General features: G+C 47.5%; 1 non-coding gene across 1 annotated transcript; it reads left to right on the top strand.

Moving 5' to 3' along the window:
• Positions 1-6,468: 6,468 nt before the first annotated feature.
• On the top strand, positions 6,469-6,638 carry LOC144608842 (U1 spliceosomal RNA). Its single transcript, XR_013549241.1, has one exon. It is a non-coding gene; the product is annotated as a U1 spliceosomal RNA (small nuclear RNA).
• The last annotated feature ends 8,381 nt before the right edge of the window (positions 6,639-15,019 follow it).

Raw genomic sequence — 15,019 nt, 5'->3', positions numbered from 1 at the left:
ATCAGCCGACTTATAGAATTTATTTCACACGAGGGCATCGGAGATGTCCTCATTCTGCAGAAAACGGGGCTTCCCCTCTCCCATTATAGATGAGGCTCTCACTAGGGCCTCTTCCATATCCCGCAACTCTGCTCTTGCTCCCCCTCCCCCCATTCGTAACAAGGACAGAATCCCCCTCGTTCTCACCTTCCACCCCACCAGCCAGCGTATCCAACAAATCATCCTCCAACATCCAGAAATGTTGGAGGACATCTTCCCATCCCCTCCCCTTTCTGCGTTCCACAAAGACCATTCCCTCCGTAACTCCCTGGTCCACTCGTCCCTTCTTACCCAAACCACCCCATCCCCGGGCACTTTCCCCCACAACCACAGGAGATGCAACACCTGTCCCTTTACCTCCCCCCTCAAGTCCATCCAAGGACCCAAACAGTCTTTCCAGGTGAGACAGAGGTTCACCTGCACCTCCTCCAACCTCATCTAATGTATCCGCTGCTCTAGATGTCAACTTATTTACATCGGCAAAACCAAACACAGGCTCGGCGATCGTTTCGCTCAACACTTTCGCTCAGTCCGCCTTAACCAACCTGATCTCCCGGTGGCTGAGCACTATAACTCCCCCTTCCACTCCCAGTCTGACCTTTCTGTCATGGGCCACCTCCAGTGCCATAGTGAGGCCCACCGGAAATTGGAGGAACAGCACCTCATATTTCGCTTGGGCAGCTTGCAGCCCAGCGGTATGAACATTGACTTCTCCAACTTTAGATAGTTCCTCTGTCCCTCTCTTCCCCTCCCCCTTCCCAGTTCTCCCTCTATCTTCCTGTCTCCACCTATATCCTTCCTTTGTCCCGCCCACCTGACATCAGTCTGAAGAAGGGTCTCGACCCGAAACGTCACCCATTCCTTCTCTCCTGAGATGCTGCCTGACCTGCTGAGTTACTCCAGCACTTTGTGAAATAAATACCTTCGATTTGTACCAGCATCTGCAGTTATTTTCTTACACTATAGAATTTATTTAACGACCAGTGAAGCCATGTTCCAGCCGAACCAGCTCGAAAGGGCTGTCAAGAGTTTGAATGTTTGTCATTTCTCTGTCACTTACAGGTCTTAGCAGGAAGGCCGCCGTGAATGAAGGGAGACCCGGTGGGGGGGGATGGAGGGGGGGTGGGGATGGGGGGGGGGGGGGTGGGGGGCACCAAGATCAACGGGGCACCTGGCTTGGGACCACCTGCTGCCGTGTGTGACAGCAGGCCTGGTTCGCCTCTGCAAACAGAACATAATAATAATAATAATAATAATAATAATAATATTCATTTATTGTCATTGCAACGAGTACAACGAAATTAAAAAATAGCCAATCCTGACGGTGCGTACAAACATATATGCAATAAATGCAAAAACAAATAAATACATAAATACAATTAAATACAATTATATTAAGTACAAGATTTTTTAACGGTGTTGCCTAGTGCAAAGGTAGTGTTCAGTTCTCGTATGGCCCTGGGGTAAAAACTGTTCTTAAGTCTGTTTGTTCGGGATTTGATCGACCTGAAACGTCGACCAGAGGGCAGATGAACAAACAGACGGTGGCCGGGGTGGGATGGATCTTTTATTATTTTGCCTGCTCTACTGAGGCAGTGAGCAGCCGATGATCTTCTGGGCCGTCGTGATGACCCTCTGAAGGGCCTTCCTGTCCTTTTCTGAGCAGCTGGCATACCATGTGGTTATACAGTATGCCAGCACACTCTCGATGGAGCAGCGATAGAAGGACAACATGAGCATCTCCTGCAGGTTGGTTTTCCTGAGGATCCTCAGGAAGTGGAGTCTCTGCTGTGCCTTCTTTACTGTGGTGATGGTGTTGGTAGACCAGGTAAGATCCTCTGCGATGTGCGTACCCAGGAACCTGAAAGCTGGTACCCTTTCCACACAGACCCCATTGATGTAGAGTGGGTCGTAATCTACACTGGTTTTTCTAAAGTCAATTATAAGTTCCTTTGTTATAAAACTGTTCTATGAAGCTTTTGTAACTTTGTCGCTGTAACATGGCAACTCTTATGTGCCGCCTTGGTGAGTGAGGTCTGCTCTATGATTTTACCAGGTTGTAAGCAAAACAAAGCATTTCACTGTTCCTAGGCACATGTGACAACAAAGTAGCATTGAATTGGATTGAATAGAATTGAATTGAATCCAATTGAATTGAATTACTAAACTATGGAATTAAACATATTTTACTTATTATTTAAAAAATAATACAACAGTGCAAAACATTAAATATATTTATGAAAAAACGAATTTCATCAAAAGTTCAACAATTACCTGACCTTGTTCCGTTTGCAGGAGCAGTGGGCAGTACTGGGAAACTGTGGACTCCATGAAGTGGCCAGCATCAGACCTGTCAGCAGTGATCAGCGCTCAGGAAACTCAGGATTTCTGGGCTTACACATGCTCAGGAGGGACTCCCAAGATTATGCAAGATTATGCAAGTTCCAACAGTGATGTACAAACCTTGCTGCTCTTTGGAGGAAGGTTCAACCCATTATGTTTCATTTACTTATTTATGACCATTAAGTGAATTCACTTACAGCGCTCACTTCTAGACACCATTCTTCTCTGCTGTGTTTTAAGTTGCCTGCTGATGAACACAAGGACATGAACTATGAGGCCCAATGGTTCCAACAAACCTGCTGCATTGCTGCTTTGTATCCATGGGGGTGAAGAGCAGGAGACAAAAACGAAAGCTACTTTGGTCAATGTCAGCGATAAATAAAGTTTTGAACCACGAAGGTATCTCTGGCAACATGAGGAATGTGAGTGGTCTGCAGGTAGAGGTCCATCTACCCTTTGGCCTTATTGTTCTTCTGCTCTTTATCTTTGAATCTACGTCAGATGGAAAGAGTACATGGGTCTTAGTGATCCTCCATTCCTAGTCCTCATTGTTATGCCATCTTGTGCAGAACATCCTGAGGACAATTTCTGATTTATTTGTCCTTAAGGATCTTCAGACCGAGTCAGCCATGGCAGCACAGTGATGCAACATTAGAGTTGCTCCCTTACAGAGCCAGAGACCCGGGTTGAATCCTGACTACAGTCTGTCTGTATGGAGATTGTACGTTCTCCCCATGACCTGTGTGGGTTTTATCCGGGTGCTCCAGTTTCCTCCCACACTCCAAAGATGTACAGGTTTGTAGTTTAATTGGTTTCGATAAAGATTGTAAATTGTCTCTAATGTGTAGGATAGTGCTAGTGTACAAGGATCGCTGGTGCGCGCGGTATTGGTGGGCCGAAGGGCCTGTTTCCGTCCTGTATCTCTAAACTAAATTAAACTAAACAACTGAAATGTATCTTGAGAATTCCAAACACCAGATTATCTATTACTTACTTGTAGTACTTTTCTGTTTCACTGGAGTAAGTCTCCACAGATGTACCTTTGGAAAGAGCTTATGTGCCACTTGTTGATTACCTTTATCCCCTACCAACAACACTCGAGCATTAATTCTGTTGGCGATGTTGGGAATCTGACACTGACACACAGGGACATTTTCTTGTGATACTCAATTGGCCAAACATCGATGGATTGAACATTTTTTTGAAATGCAAATGTTGGAAATGTGAAATAAAAACATCTTGTTCAGCACAAGAACTCTCAGCAGATCAGACAGCATCTGTTGAAAAAGTAACATGGTTAGTGTTTCAAGTCCAAAACCCTTTTATTAGAATATTGGAGGAATTCATGCTGTTCCCTAGTTGATCTGGTGGAATACCACAACTGCAATCCTTGCCATCATATGTCAACGAGAAGGCGACTGCAGAGGTAAATCCGAATGCCTGTTCAGTCTGGGTACCAGTATAAAACATAGAACCTAGAACCGTATAGCTCAGGTACAAGCCCTTCGGCCCACAGTGTTTGTGCCGAATGTGATGACTCACTGAACTGCTCAAATTTTCCTGTACATGATCCATATCCATCTATTCCCTGCACTTCCATGTGCTTTTCTAAAAGCCTCTTAAACGCCACAATCATATCTACCTCCACCACCACCCCTAGCAATGCGTTCCAGCCCCCACCACCATCTGTGTAAAAAAAACTTGCCCTGCACATCTCCATTAAAATCTCCCCTTATCACCCAAAAACTATACCTTCTAGTTTTGGACATTTCCAACCTGGAAAAAAGATTCTGACTGTCTACCTCATCTATGCCTCCCATAATTTTATATACTTCTATCAGGTCTCCCCTCAACCTTTGGCACTCCAAAGAAAACAATCCAAGTCTATCCAACCTCTCCCTGCAGTTAAAACCCTCTAATGCAGGCAGTATTCTAGTAACCTCCTCTGCACCCTCTCCAAAGCTTCCACATCTTTCGTGTAATGGTGCGACCAGAACTGCATGCAATATTCCAAATGCGGCTTCACCAAAGTCCTTTAGTTTTGACTTCCTGACCCTTATATTCAGCGGCCCTAGGAATAAAGGCAAGCATACAATATGCCTTCTTTACCACCCTATCTACTTGTGCTGCCACCTTTAGTGAGCCATGAACTTGGACTCCAAGATCCCTCTGCACATCAGTGTTGTTAAGGGTCTTGCCATTAACTGAATACTCTCTCCTTACATTCGACCTCCCAAAGTGCAACATCTCACTCAGGTTAAACTCTATCTGCCATTTCTCCACCCATTTATGTAGCTGATCTATATCCTGCAGTATCTTCTGACAGCCTTCTGCAACTCTTCCAATTTTGGTGTCGTCAGCAAACCTACTCACCAACCCATCTACATTTATGTCCAGGTCATTTATATATATCACAAATATCTGTCCCAACACAAATTCCTGCGGAACTCCACTGGTCACAGACCTCCAGCCAGACGATCTACTTCCCACCACAACCCTCTGTCTTCTATGAATAAGCCAATTCTGAATCCATATGACCAAGTCATCACAAAATCCATACATCTTAATCTTCTGGATCAGCCTACCATTAGGGGCCTCATCAAAAGCCTTGCTAAAATCCATGTATACAACATCCAAGGTCCTTCCTTCATCAATCTCTTTGTCGCCTCCTCAAGAAACTCAATCAAGTTAGTGAGACATGATCTGCCACGTACAAAGCCGTTCTGGCTCTCCCTAATGATCACAAGAGTAATTCCAACACTTGCTACCCCAGGCAAATAATCCATCACCTACCCAGAAAATACTTTCTAGTCAGTCAAATGTATTGCTTTGAAATTATTGACAATGTGTAACATGGTGAAATCATAATTATGTTGCACAGCCAGCCGGTGACTCAAATTACCTTACTTACAGCCCATTAAATTATAAATAAAGAGACCATCTTCAACATGATGGATTTATGCAGAGTGATGGCATCCTTCATACAACCAGACACCATTAGAAATGGACCATGCCTACAACGGAAGCTCACACTGCTGCAATATAGCAGATCAAAAGTCTTAAAGGATGTAAGTGCAATCGCTACTGGCACCACATGCCTAGGCTACGTGACAGTCATTCAATCTTGTAAGTTCCTTTTAATACATGCATCCACAGCATTATTGCCATAATACAAGAGAATGGTGTATGTATACTGCACATTATGGGAAAGATATATGAATACCTGTATATTACCAACTGCTTTGTGCAACAACACAATTACCCTGAAATTAAATTGAATTGTTAAATCTATTAAAAAAAACAGGCCCCTTCACTAGCTCAATTGAACTTAAAAAAATTGGCTAAGTGTCAATGTATATTCTTATGCTCAGGATGCCAGTATAGAGCCACCATTGTACATAAAAGTGAGTGGGAGTATCATGTTCTTATAGCCATTGTTGGGATTGAGTTAATGCTTCTTAGAGCTCAGCACCATGGCACTGTAATGCCTCTATCTGCAGATGATTAGTTTTGCCTCCAGCATTTGGATTCTATTTTCTTCAGACTAAAGAGAGCTGACAGTCCCATTTGATTTTCTCATTTTCTCCAAGACAATTCAAATTTTCAAGCCAGGGAAACAAATATATGGATATGAGCTTGGTAGCAATTAAACTGCAGTTTCCCAGAGAAGAAGTGATGGCAGATGACAATTTGGAAATAAACTCATTTGTATGACCTCAGTGAGAAAAGCAAACATCTCTATGGGAACAGGATGAGGCCATTTTGTTCCTTACACTTCCTCAACTATTCACTTACTTCATGGCTGATCTATAACTCAACTTGTTTGGCCTCATACCCTCAGCTGACTTTACCGATCCTATCAATCTTGTAAGTTCCTTTTAATACATGCATCCACAGCCTTTTGAAAGCGGTGGTGGTGGTTACTGATGCAGCTACAGTGTATGATTTTGATCCATTTTATTATGGCTGTGTGATCTCCCGTGGTCTAGCTTTATAGGCATCGTCCGTTTCTAAAGAAACCTGGAATGCATGGAGAATGTCATTGTTGCAGTAGTCTGCACTAGGATGGTGGGGCCTTCAACTCACATACTTACCTGGCATGGGGAGAATCAGTGGTCATGATGGCCGATCTCCTGGGATGGGGCTATCCCATTGCACTTCAGGTGTGCTGATACCTGCAATGTCCCCAAATGCGGGATACTAGACTGCAAAATTTGTGGTAGTGGGGGGGTGCAGCGGTAGAGTTGCTGCCTTACAGCGCTTGCAGCGCTGGAGACCCGGGTTCGATCCCGACTACGGGTGCTGTCTATACGGTGTTTGTACGTTCTCCCCATGGCCGCATGTTTCCTCCCACCCTCCAAAGACGTACAGGTGTGTAAGTAAATCGGCTTGGTAAATGTAAAAATTGTCCCTAGTGTGGGTCGTATAGTGTTAATATGCGGGGATTGCTGGTCGGTGCAGACGCAGAGGGCCGAAGGGGTTGTTTCCGCGCTGTATCTCTAAACTAAACTACGTTCAAAGAGCACATTGTAGCGACCATAGAGAATGGTCCAGGTCGTCGAACCCTCGGATTGGCCAGCGAGGTCACGTGGGAGCGCGACCGTGGGGATTGGTCCAGGGAACGACATCGCTGATTGGCCAGCGATGTCAGGTGCGCGTTTGGCGCCCGATTTAGCCAGTTCGGCGAAGTCTTCAAGGAAGACAGTAAGTTTATATTGGTTGTCCTGTAACTTGTTGTTTTGACTCTGTATTCGTGTATTGCGGCTGCAATAAACTTCGTCTACAACTAGCAAGTTTCGGACTCGCCATATTGGTGACCCCGAACGTGATCTGGACGATCACCAACTGAGCAGGAACCCGACGCCTCGTTGACGATGACCGAGCAGGGCACACCGGAGTCAAGCGCGGCAGACGTTCATCTTCCGTTATTTTGGACGTACGCACCGCAAGCTTGGTTTATCCACGCCGAGGCCCAATTCCACATAAAGAAGGTGTCGGATGATTCCACGAAGTACTTCTACCTCGTCAGCGCTCTATCGCCGGACACAACCAAGCGCGTGATGCGGTTTATCATAAATTCACCTGCGGAAGACAAGTATGTAACCATGAAGAAGGCATTACTGCGAACCTTCGGGTTAAATAAGCATGGTGGTGCGGCAAAACTTCTGCACCTACCGGAGCTTGGAGACCAACTGCCTTCCGTCCGCATGGCCGAAATGATGGTGCTAGCCGGTGAGCATACGGATTGCCCGATGTTTAAACAGGCATTCCGCGAGAAACTTCCCGAGGATGTCCGACTGCTGCTTACGGATTGTTCTTTTAAGGACCCCGAAGCATATGCAGCGAAAGCGGACGCGCTCATAGCGGGAAAAAACAAGGCAAGTGATTCAATCAACAAAGTCTCGACATCGGTGACCACGCCACAGCGATGGCAAGATGGCGCCACGTCTCCCGCCAATTCTCCGAAAGCCCGCCAAAAAGATCCGCACAAGCGCGGCTGGTGCTATTATCACCTACGATGGGGTAACGAATCCCGCAACTGTCGTTTGCCTTGTACCTTCGCGGGAAATGCCTCGGCCGATCGTACATAGGGGCAGTTACGATCGGCCAGAACCGGCGCCTCTATGTCCATGATCGATTCACGGACACAGAATTTTTGGTAGACACGGGAGCCATCGTCAGCATAGTGCCGCCGACCGACCTCGAAACCAGATCGGGTAAGACAGGTCCCACCCTCATCGCGGTTAATGGCAGCCCAATTCGCACTTTCGGTACACGGAAGATGTCCCTTGTGTTAGGCCTCCGCACGTACGAATGGCCATTCATCATAGCCGACGTCAAACAAGCGATCCTGGGCGCAGATTTTCTCTGGGCTTTTTCACTGGTTCCTGATGTCCGCGGTAACGACCTCCGAACTGCTGCTGAAGACGAGCACGTCGCTCCGGCAATCGCCTCCTCGCCCAGCCCTACTGTCCAGGCCGTCGTCGCGGCCCCCGACTCGTATGCTGCGATTCTGGCAGAGTTCCCAGAGCTGCTCGTCCAACGTTTTGACGCACCTTCAGCTAAGCACGGTGTGGTCCATCACATCCGCACCGAAGGCCCTCCCGTTTTCGCTCGGGCCAGGAGACTACCGCCAGACAAACTGGTGGTGGCACGGGCGGAGTTCAGGAAGATGGAGGAAATGGGAATTGTTCGTCAGTCTGACAGCCCGTGGGCCTCGCCGTTACACATGGTCTCCAAGGCATCTGGGGGGTGGAGGCCATGTGGCGATTATCGGCGTCTCAATGCTGTCACCACGGCTGATCGCTACCCCATACCGCACCTACAGGACTTTTCATCTGGACTGGAAGGAGCGGTGGTGTTTTCCAAAATCGATTTGGTGCGAGGATACCATCAGATTCCGGTGCGACCGGAGGACATACAAAAAACTGCAACTATTACTCCGTTCGGGTTGTTTGAATGGTTGCGTATGCCTTTCGGTTTAAAGAACGCGGCACAGGCTTTCCAGCGACTGATGGACCGCGTGGGTAGGGGTTTACCCGTTGTGTTTATTTATTTAGACGACATCCTGGTAGCCAGCCCCTCAGTGCAAGAACACCAGGCCCATTTGCGGACCGTGTTCCAGCGGCTCCAAGACCACGGGCTCATTATTCAACCCTCCAAATGTCAATTCGGCCTGCCTGCTCTCGATTTTCTAGGACACAGAATTACCCCTGCCGGCGCTGTCCCTTTGCCAGAGAAGGTGGAGGCTATCCGGGCTTTCCCCAGGCCCACCACAGTAAAAGGGCTGCAGGAGTTCGTAGGCATGGTTAATTTCTACCATAGATTCGTTCCGGCAGCGGCGCGAGTCCTGCGCCCGCTTTTCCAATGCCTTGCAGGTAATCCGGTAGAGTTGTTGTGGTCCCCGACCGCAGAGTCGGCTTTTACGGCAGCTAAGGCAGCCTTGGCAGACGCCACCATGTTGGTCCATCCGAGCCCCTCCGCCCCCACGGCCCTGACGGTTGACGCCTCTGACGTGGCGGTGGGTGGGGTTCTGGAGCAGCAGGTTGGTGGCCGTTGGCAGCCTTTAGCGTTTTTCAGCCGGCAACTAAATTCGGCCGAGCTGAAATATAGCGCATTTGACCGAGAGCTTCTAGCTCTCCATTTAGCTGTCCGTCATTTCAGGTATTTCCTCGAGGGCCGCCCATTTGTGGCATTTACGGACCACAAGCCATTAACATTTGCTTTTTTGAAATTGTCTGACCCATGGTCGGCCCGCCAGCAGCGGCACCTGACTGCTATCTCCGAATTTACCACAGATGTCCGTCATATCGCGGGTAAGCTGAATGCCGTTGCTGACGCCCTGTCTAGACCTGCTTTTCCCCCTATTTCGGCGGTGGACTGCGAGGTGGATCCCCAGGAGCTCGCGGAGGCACAGCTCCTGGCGGATACCGTTTCGACGTACCAGTCCACCACTTCGGGATTGAAGTTGGCCCAGGTAGCTTGTGGGTCGGAGGGCACGAAAGTCTGGTGCGATGTTTCTCTTCCTCGCCCCAGGCCGGTAGTACCGCCCTCCCTTCAGCGCCGGGTTTTCGATGCCATTCATGGGCTGGCGCACCCGTCCATCCGCTCCACCTCTGCCTTGGTGGCAGCGAGGTTTGTCTGGCATGGCCTGCGGAAACAGGTAGCGGGGTGGGCACGTTCCTGCGTGCCCTGTCAGACCGCTAAAGTCCAGCGCCACGTCCAGCCCCCCGTACAGGATTTCGAAGTCCCGGCTTTTCGTTTTTTCCACATCCACGTGGATTTGGTCGGGCCTTTGCCTTCCTCCCGGGGCTACACCCACCTCCTCACGGTGGTGGATCGGTTCACCCGGTGGCCAGAGGCTTTCCCATTGTTTGATATTTCGTCCGCGTCTTGTGCTAGGGCTTTGGCCCTTCATTGGGTAGCTCGTTTCGGGGTCCCGGCAGTTATTACAACTGACAGAGGGCCACAGTTCACTTCGTCCCTCTGGGCCGCGCTGGCGGAACTGTACGGGTCCAAATTACAACCCACAACTGCATATCACCCCCAGGCAAATGGACTCGTAGAAAGGTTCCACCGCCAACTTAAGGCGTCCCTCAGTGCAAGGCTTGAAGGCCCGGACTGGGTAGACCAACTCCCTTGGGTTCTTTTGGGCATCCGGACTGCTCCTAAGCCAGATCTCGGTGCATCGTCCGCAGAGCTGGTATATGGCTCGACCCTTCGAGTACCCGGAGATCTTTTTCCGGACCCTTCAGCCCTGCTCCCTACAGTCCCAGCAGCGTTAGCATCTCTCCGGGAACGGGTGGGCTCCCTGGCTCCAGTACCAACTTCACGTCATGGGTGTCCTATGGTACAGGAACCGTCTTCCCTGAAGGACTGTGAGTTTGTTTTTTTGCGTAAAGATGCCCATCGCGCCCCGTTGCAGAGAGTCTATCAAGGGCCGTTCCGGGTTTTACGTAAGGGAACGGCTACTTTCACCTTAGACATGGGCGGCAAGAGTGAACTCGTCTCGGTGTCCCGGCTCAAACCTGCCCATTTGGACCCGGATCAACCAGTCCTGGTCGGTCAAACCCCTAGAAGAGGCCGACCTCCGTTAGTTCCGCCCAGTCCACAAACCCCCGTTCCGACAGTTCCTCCAGGACCCCCCGTTTCGGCAGTTCCCCTAGGACCCCCCGTTTCGGCAGTTCCTCTAGGACCCCCTGTGCCGGTAGTTCCTCCAGAACCTCCCGTGCCGGCTGTTCCACCAAGTCCGGAACCTCCGGCTCCTGTGGTTCAGGCTGTCCCTCTCCGTACTCGTTATGGTCGCGAAATCCGGCTCCCTGCTAGGTTCCGCACCTCGGGTTCTGGGGGGGGTCATGTAGCGACCATAGAGAATGGTCCAGGTCGTCGAACCCTCGGATTGGCCAGCGAGGTCACGTGGGAGCGCAACCGTGGGGATTGGTCCAGGGAACGACATCGCTGATTGGCCAGCGATGTCAGGTGCGCGTTTGGCGCCCGATTTAGCCAGTTCGGCGAAGTCTTCAAGGAAGACAGTAAGTTTATATTGGTTGTCCTGTAACTTGTTGTTTTGACTCTGTATTCGTGTATTGCGGCTGCAATAAACTTCGTCTACAACTAGCAAGTTTCGGACTCGCCATAACATTCTAATTTTCTAAGAATCAGCATTTCATGGCGCAACTGCACATAACTCGTTGTGGATCACTGGTTTCAAGCACACAATACAACATTGCTATCAAATGGAAAAATGTGGAGAAAGTGGAGAAATGTCACCAGCATATCGAGCTTAAATATTTTGCATTTATAACCATGCTTGGGTAAGTATGTCTATTAAGCTGTGAATGGAAGTTTGTGGAGGAAGAGCCATGTCCTTAAATAACCAGTTGCACAATGTGCCCCTGGAACATTTTAAAGCTTCATTGTGATTTCTCATGATGTGGCATTACACTCATTACTTACTGAAGTCACTGCCATTATACACATAGCACTGGCACAGCTGGGGGAACAGCTGGTAGTATTGTGAGCAATGTTAGGCACCATGTCTGAGGAAGGACGTGCTGGCTCTGGAGAGGGTCCAGAGGAAGTTTACAAGAATGATCCTAGGTATGAGTGGGTTGACAGCACTGGGCCTGTACTCACTGGAGTTTAGAAGAATGAGGGGTACCTTATTGAAACGTACCGAATAGTGAAAGGCTTGGATAGAGTAGATGTGGAGAAGATGTTTCCACTAGTGGGAGAGTCTAGAACTAGAGGTCATAACTTCAGAATTAAAAGAATTTAGGAAGGAGATGAGGAGGATTTTCTTTGGTCAGAGGGTGGTGAATCTGTGGAATTCTTTGCCTCAGAAGGCTGTGGAGGCCAAGTCAATGGATATTTTTAAGGCAGAGATGTACAGATTCTTAATTAGTACAGGCGTCAGGGGGTATGGGGAGAAGGGAGGAGAATGGGGTTAGGAGGGAGAGATAAATCAGTCATGATTGAATGGGGGGGGGTAGACTTGATGGGCCGAATGGTCTAATTCTGCTCCTATCACTAATGGCCTTATGATCTAATGCTCCCCCAAAGCTTCAACAATTCATATGAATTTGAACTTTCCAAGTTGTCTGTGTGGAGTTTGTACCTTAATGGCCACTTCAAGGTCATTCAGCAACAATGTGTTTAAATGTAATTTTCATTGAGATTTGGTGTTGAGTGTGTAAATTAAAAAACGAAATAATAATTCTCATTTTCAGAAAGTCGGAGGCTCCTCAGAGATTTACCAGTAATGCTTTTCATTTTTCATTTATTGTTTTTTTTTTGTAAGTACAGAATCAATTTAAATAAAATTAGTAGTTTCACACTGGGAACAAGTAACTGGGTCATCTGCTGCCTTTCTGTTCTTTGAGTATACATGAATAAATTGAGATTAGAATAGTTAAATGATTTTAGCTCTGTAAATAAAGTTGGAAATATTGATGTTAATAACACAAGATTTTTTTTCTCATCGAATACTCTAATGAAATTTACATCAAGGAATAAAACAGCTTGAAGGGAACATATCAGCAGCTCAAATCCAATGTGAGAACAGGGGAAAGTTATAGGTCCCCTTTCACCTAGTGTGTTGGGGTAGATTTACTATTGACTGCCCATGCATCATTATGTCAGTGAGGGTTTCATATAACCTGCTGCTAAGTAAAGAGATGACTTGCATATGTACTTTGGTGCAGAACATCCGCTATTGATTCTGGCTACCCTGACTTATCTCAGAGGCTGTGTAAATATAGAGTAGCATTTAAAATCGAAGCAAGGTTCCACTGTCGTGGCAGTGGTGTGACTTGCTTTACAGTCAAGTCAAGTTTATTGTCACATACACATACACGATGTGCAGTGAAATGAAAGTGGCAATGCCTGCGGATTGTGCACAAAAAAGAATTACAGTTACAGCATATAAATAAAGTTAATAAGTTACTATAGTGTAGACAAAAATGTAGCCTCTGGAGTTATAAAAGTTGACAGTCCTGATGGCCTGTGGGAAGAAACTCCGTCTCATTCTCTCCGTTTTCACAGCGTGACAGCGGAGGCGTTTACCTGACCATAGCATCTGGAACAGTCCGTTACTGGGGTGGCAGGGGTCCCTCATGATCTTGCTTGCTCTGGATCTGCACCTCCTGATGTATAGGTCCTGCAGGGGGACGAGTGTAGTTCCCATGGTGCGTTCCGCAGATTACCGGCCCGATGAGTGACACAGTCAAGGAGAGGAGATGGACAGAGGGTGCAACCAAGTGCAGCTGGGGAAGTGGTCGTACTGAGGGTGGGGTGTTGATGGGCAAATAATTTGCATGTGCCCAGATTGAGATCGAGAAGGGAACAAGCAGAAGGGATGGGATTGTTTTCATTGTAGCGGAAAGAGCAAAGTGGAGATTTCAGAGACAATTAAAACCATGGTGTGGTTTAGATACAGGAAAATGAGCTGCCTCAACTTAGAGTCATGGAGTGATACAATGTGGAAACAGGCCCTTCGGCCTAACTTGCCCACAACGGCCAACACAAACTTGAAAGAGAATCAGTAGCCAGAGGATAGAGTTTAAAAGGTAACTGGTAAATAATTAAGAACATGGACAGGGAGATTTATTTTATAATGCAATAACTTGACATGATCAAGAATGCACTGCTGTAAAAGGTGTTTGAGGCAGTTTTTGTGGTAATTTTCATAGTGGAAACGAACATGACAAAGGGAACAACTGACAGGGCAAAGGGGGAAGGACAGAGGAATAACTCTTTCTTAAAGCTTCCGTCTGAGTTATGTAATCATATGATTCTCTGAGCAGAGCAGAGAGATGAAGACAAATGAAGCAGGAGATTGAAGTGGACAGTCTTTGATGAGCACTGCTGTTAAAATGTGTGACGGCATCTACATGGGAATCATATTTTGGCATCTGTAAACTCTCAAGTCAGCGAAGGCAACGACACATTGTTTGCTACTCCACACATCATTAAAATGATTGTAGATGAACCATTATTGTTGTTAATAGATTCATAGTCATAGAGTCATGTGTGGAAGGAGGCCCTTCGGCCCAACTTGCCCACACTGGCCAACATGTCCCAGCTACACTAATCCCACCTGCTGGTGTTTGGCCCATATTCCTCCAAACCTGTCCTATCCATGTACCTGTCTAACTGTTTCTTAAACATTGCGATAGTCCCTGCCTCAACTACCTCCTCTGGCAGCTCATTCCAAACACCCACCACCCTTTGTGTGAAAAAGTTACCCCTCAGATTCCTATTAAATCTTTTTCCCTTCACCTTAAAACTATGCCCTCTAGTCCTCGATTCCCCTACTCTGGGCAAAAGATCATGCATCTACCTGATTTATTCCCCTCATGATCTTTTCGACCTCTGTAATATCACCTCTCATCCTCCTGCGCTCCAAGGAATAGAGTCCCAGCCTATTCACCCTCTCCCTGTAGCTTAGACCCTCGAGTCTTGGCAACATCCTCACAAATCTTCTCTGTACCCTTTCCAGCTTGACAACATATTGTATTTTCTATAACTTGGTGCCCAGAACTGAACACAATATTCTAAAGGCGGCCTCACCAATGTCTTATATAACTGCAAATGATCTCCCAACCTCTATACAATACTCTGATGAAGGCCAAGGTGC

This window comes from Rhinoraja longicauda, chromosome 32 (genome assembly GCF_053455715.1).
Source record: "Rhinoraja longicauda isolate Sanriku21f chromosome 32, sRhiLon1.1, whole genome shotgun sequence".
NCBI lineage: Eukaryota > Metazoa > Chordata > Chondrichthyes > Rajiformes > Arhynchobatidae > Rhinoraja > Rhinoraja longicauda.
Note: the sequence above shows the minus strand (reverse complement) of the source record. Positions and strands in the feature narration are given on the sequence as shown.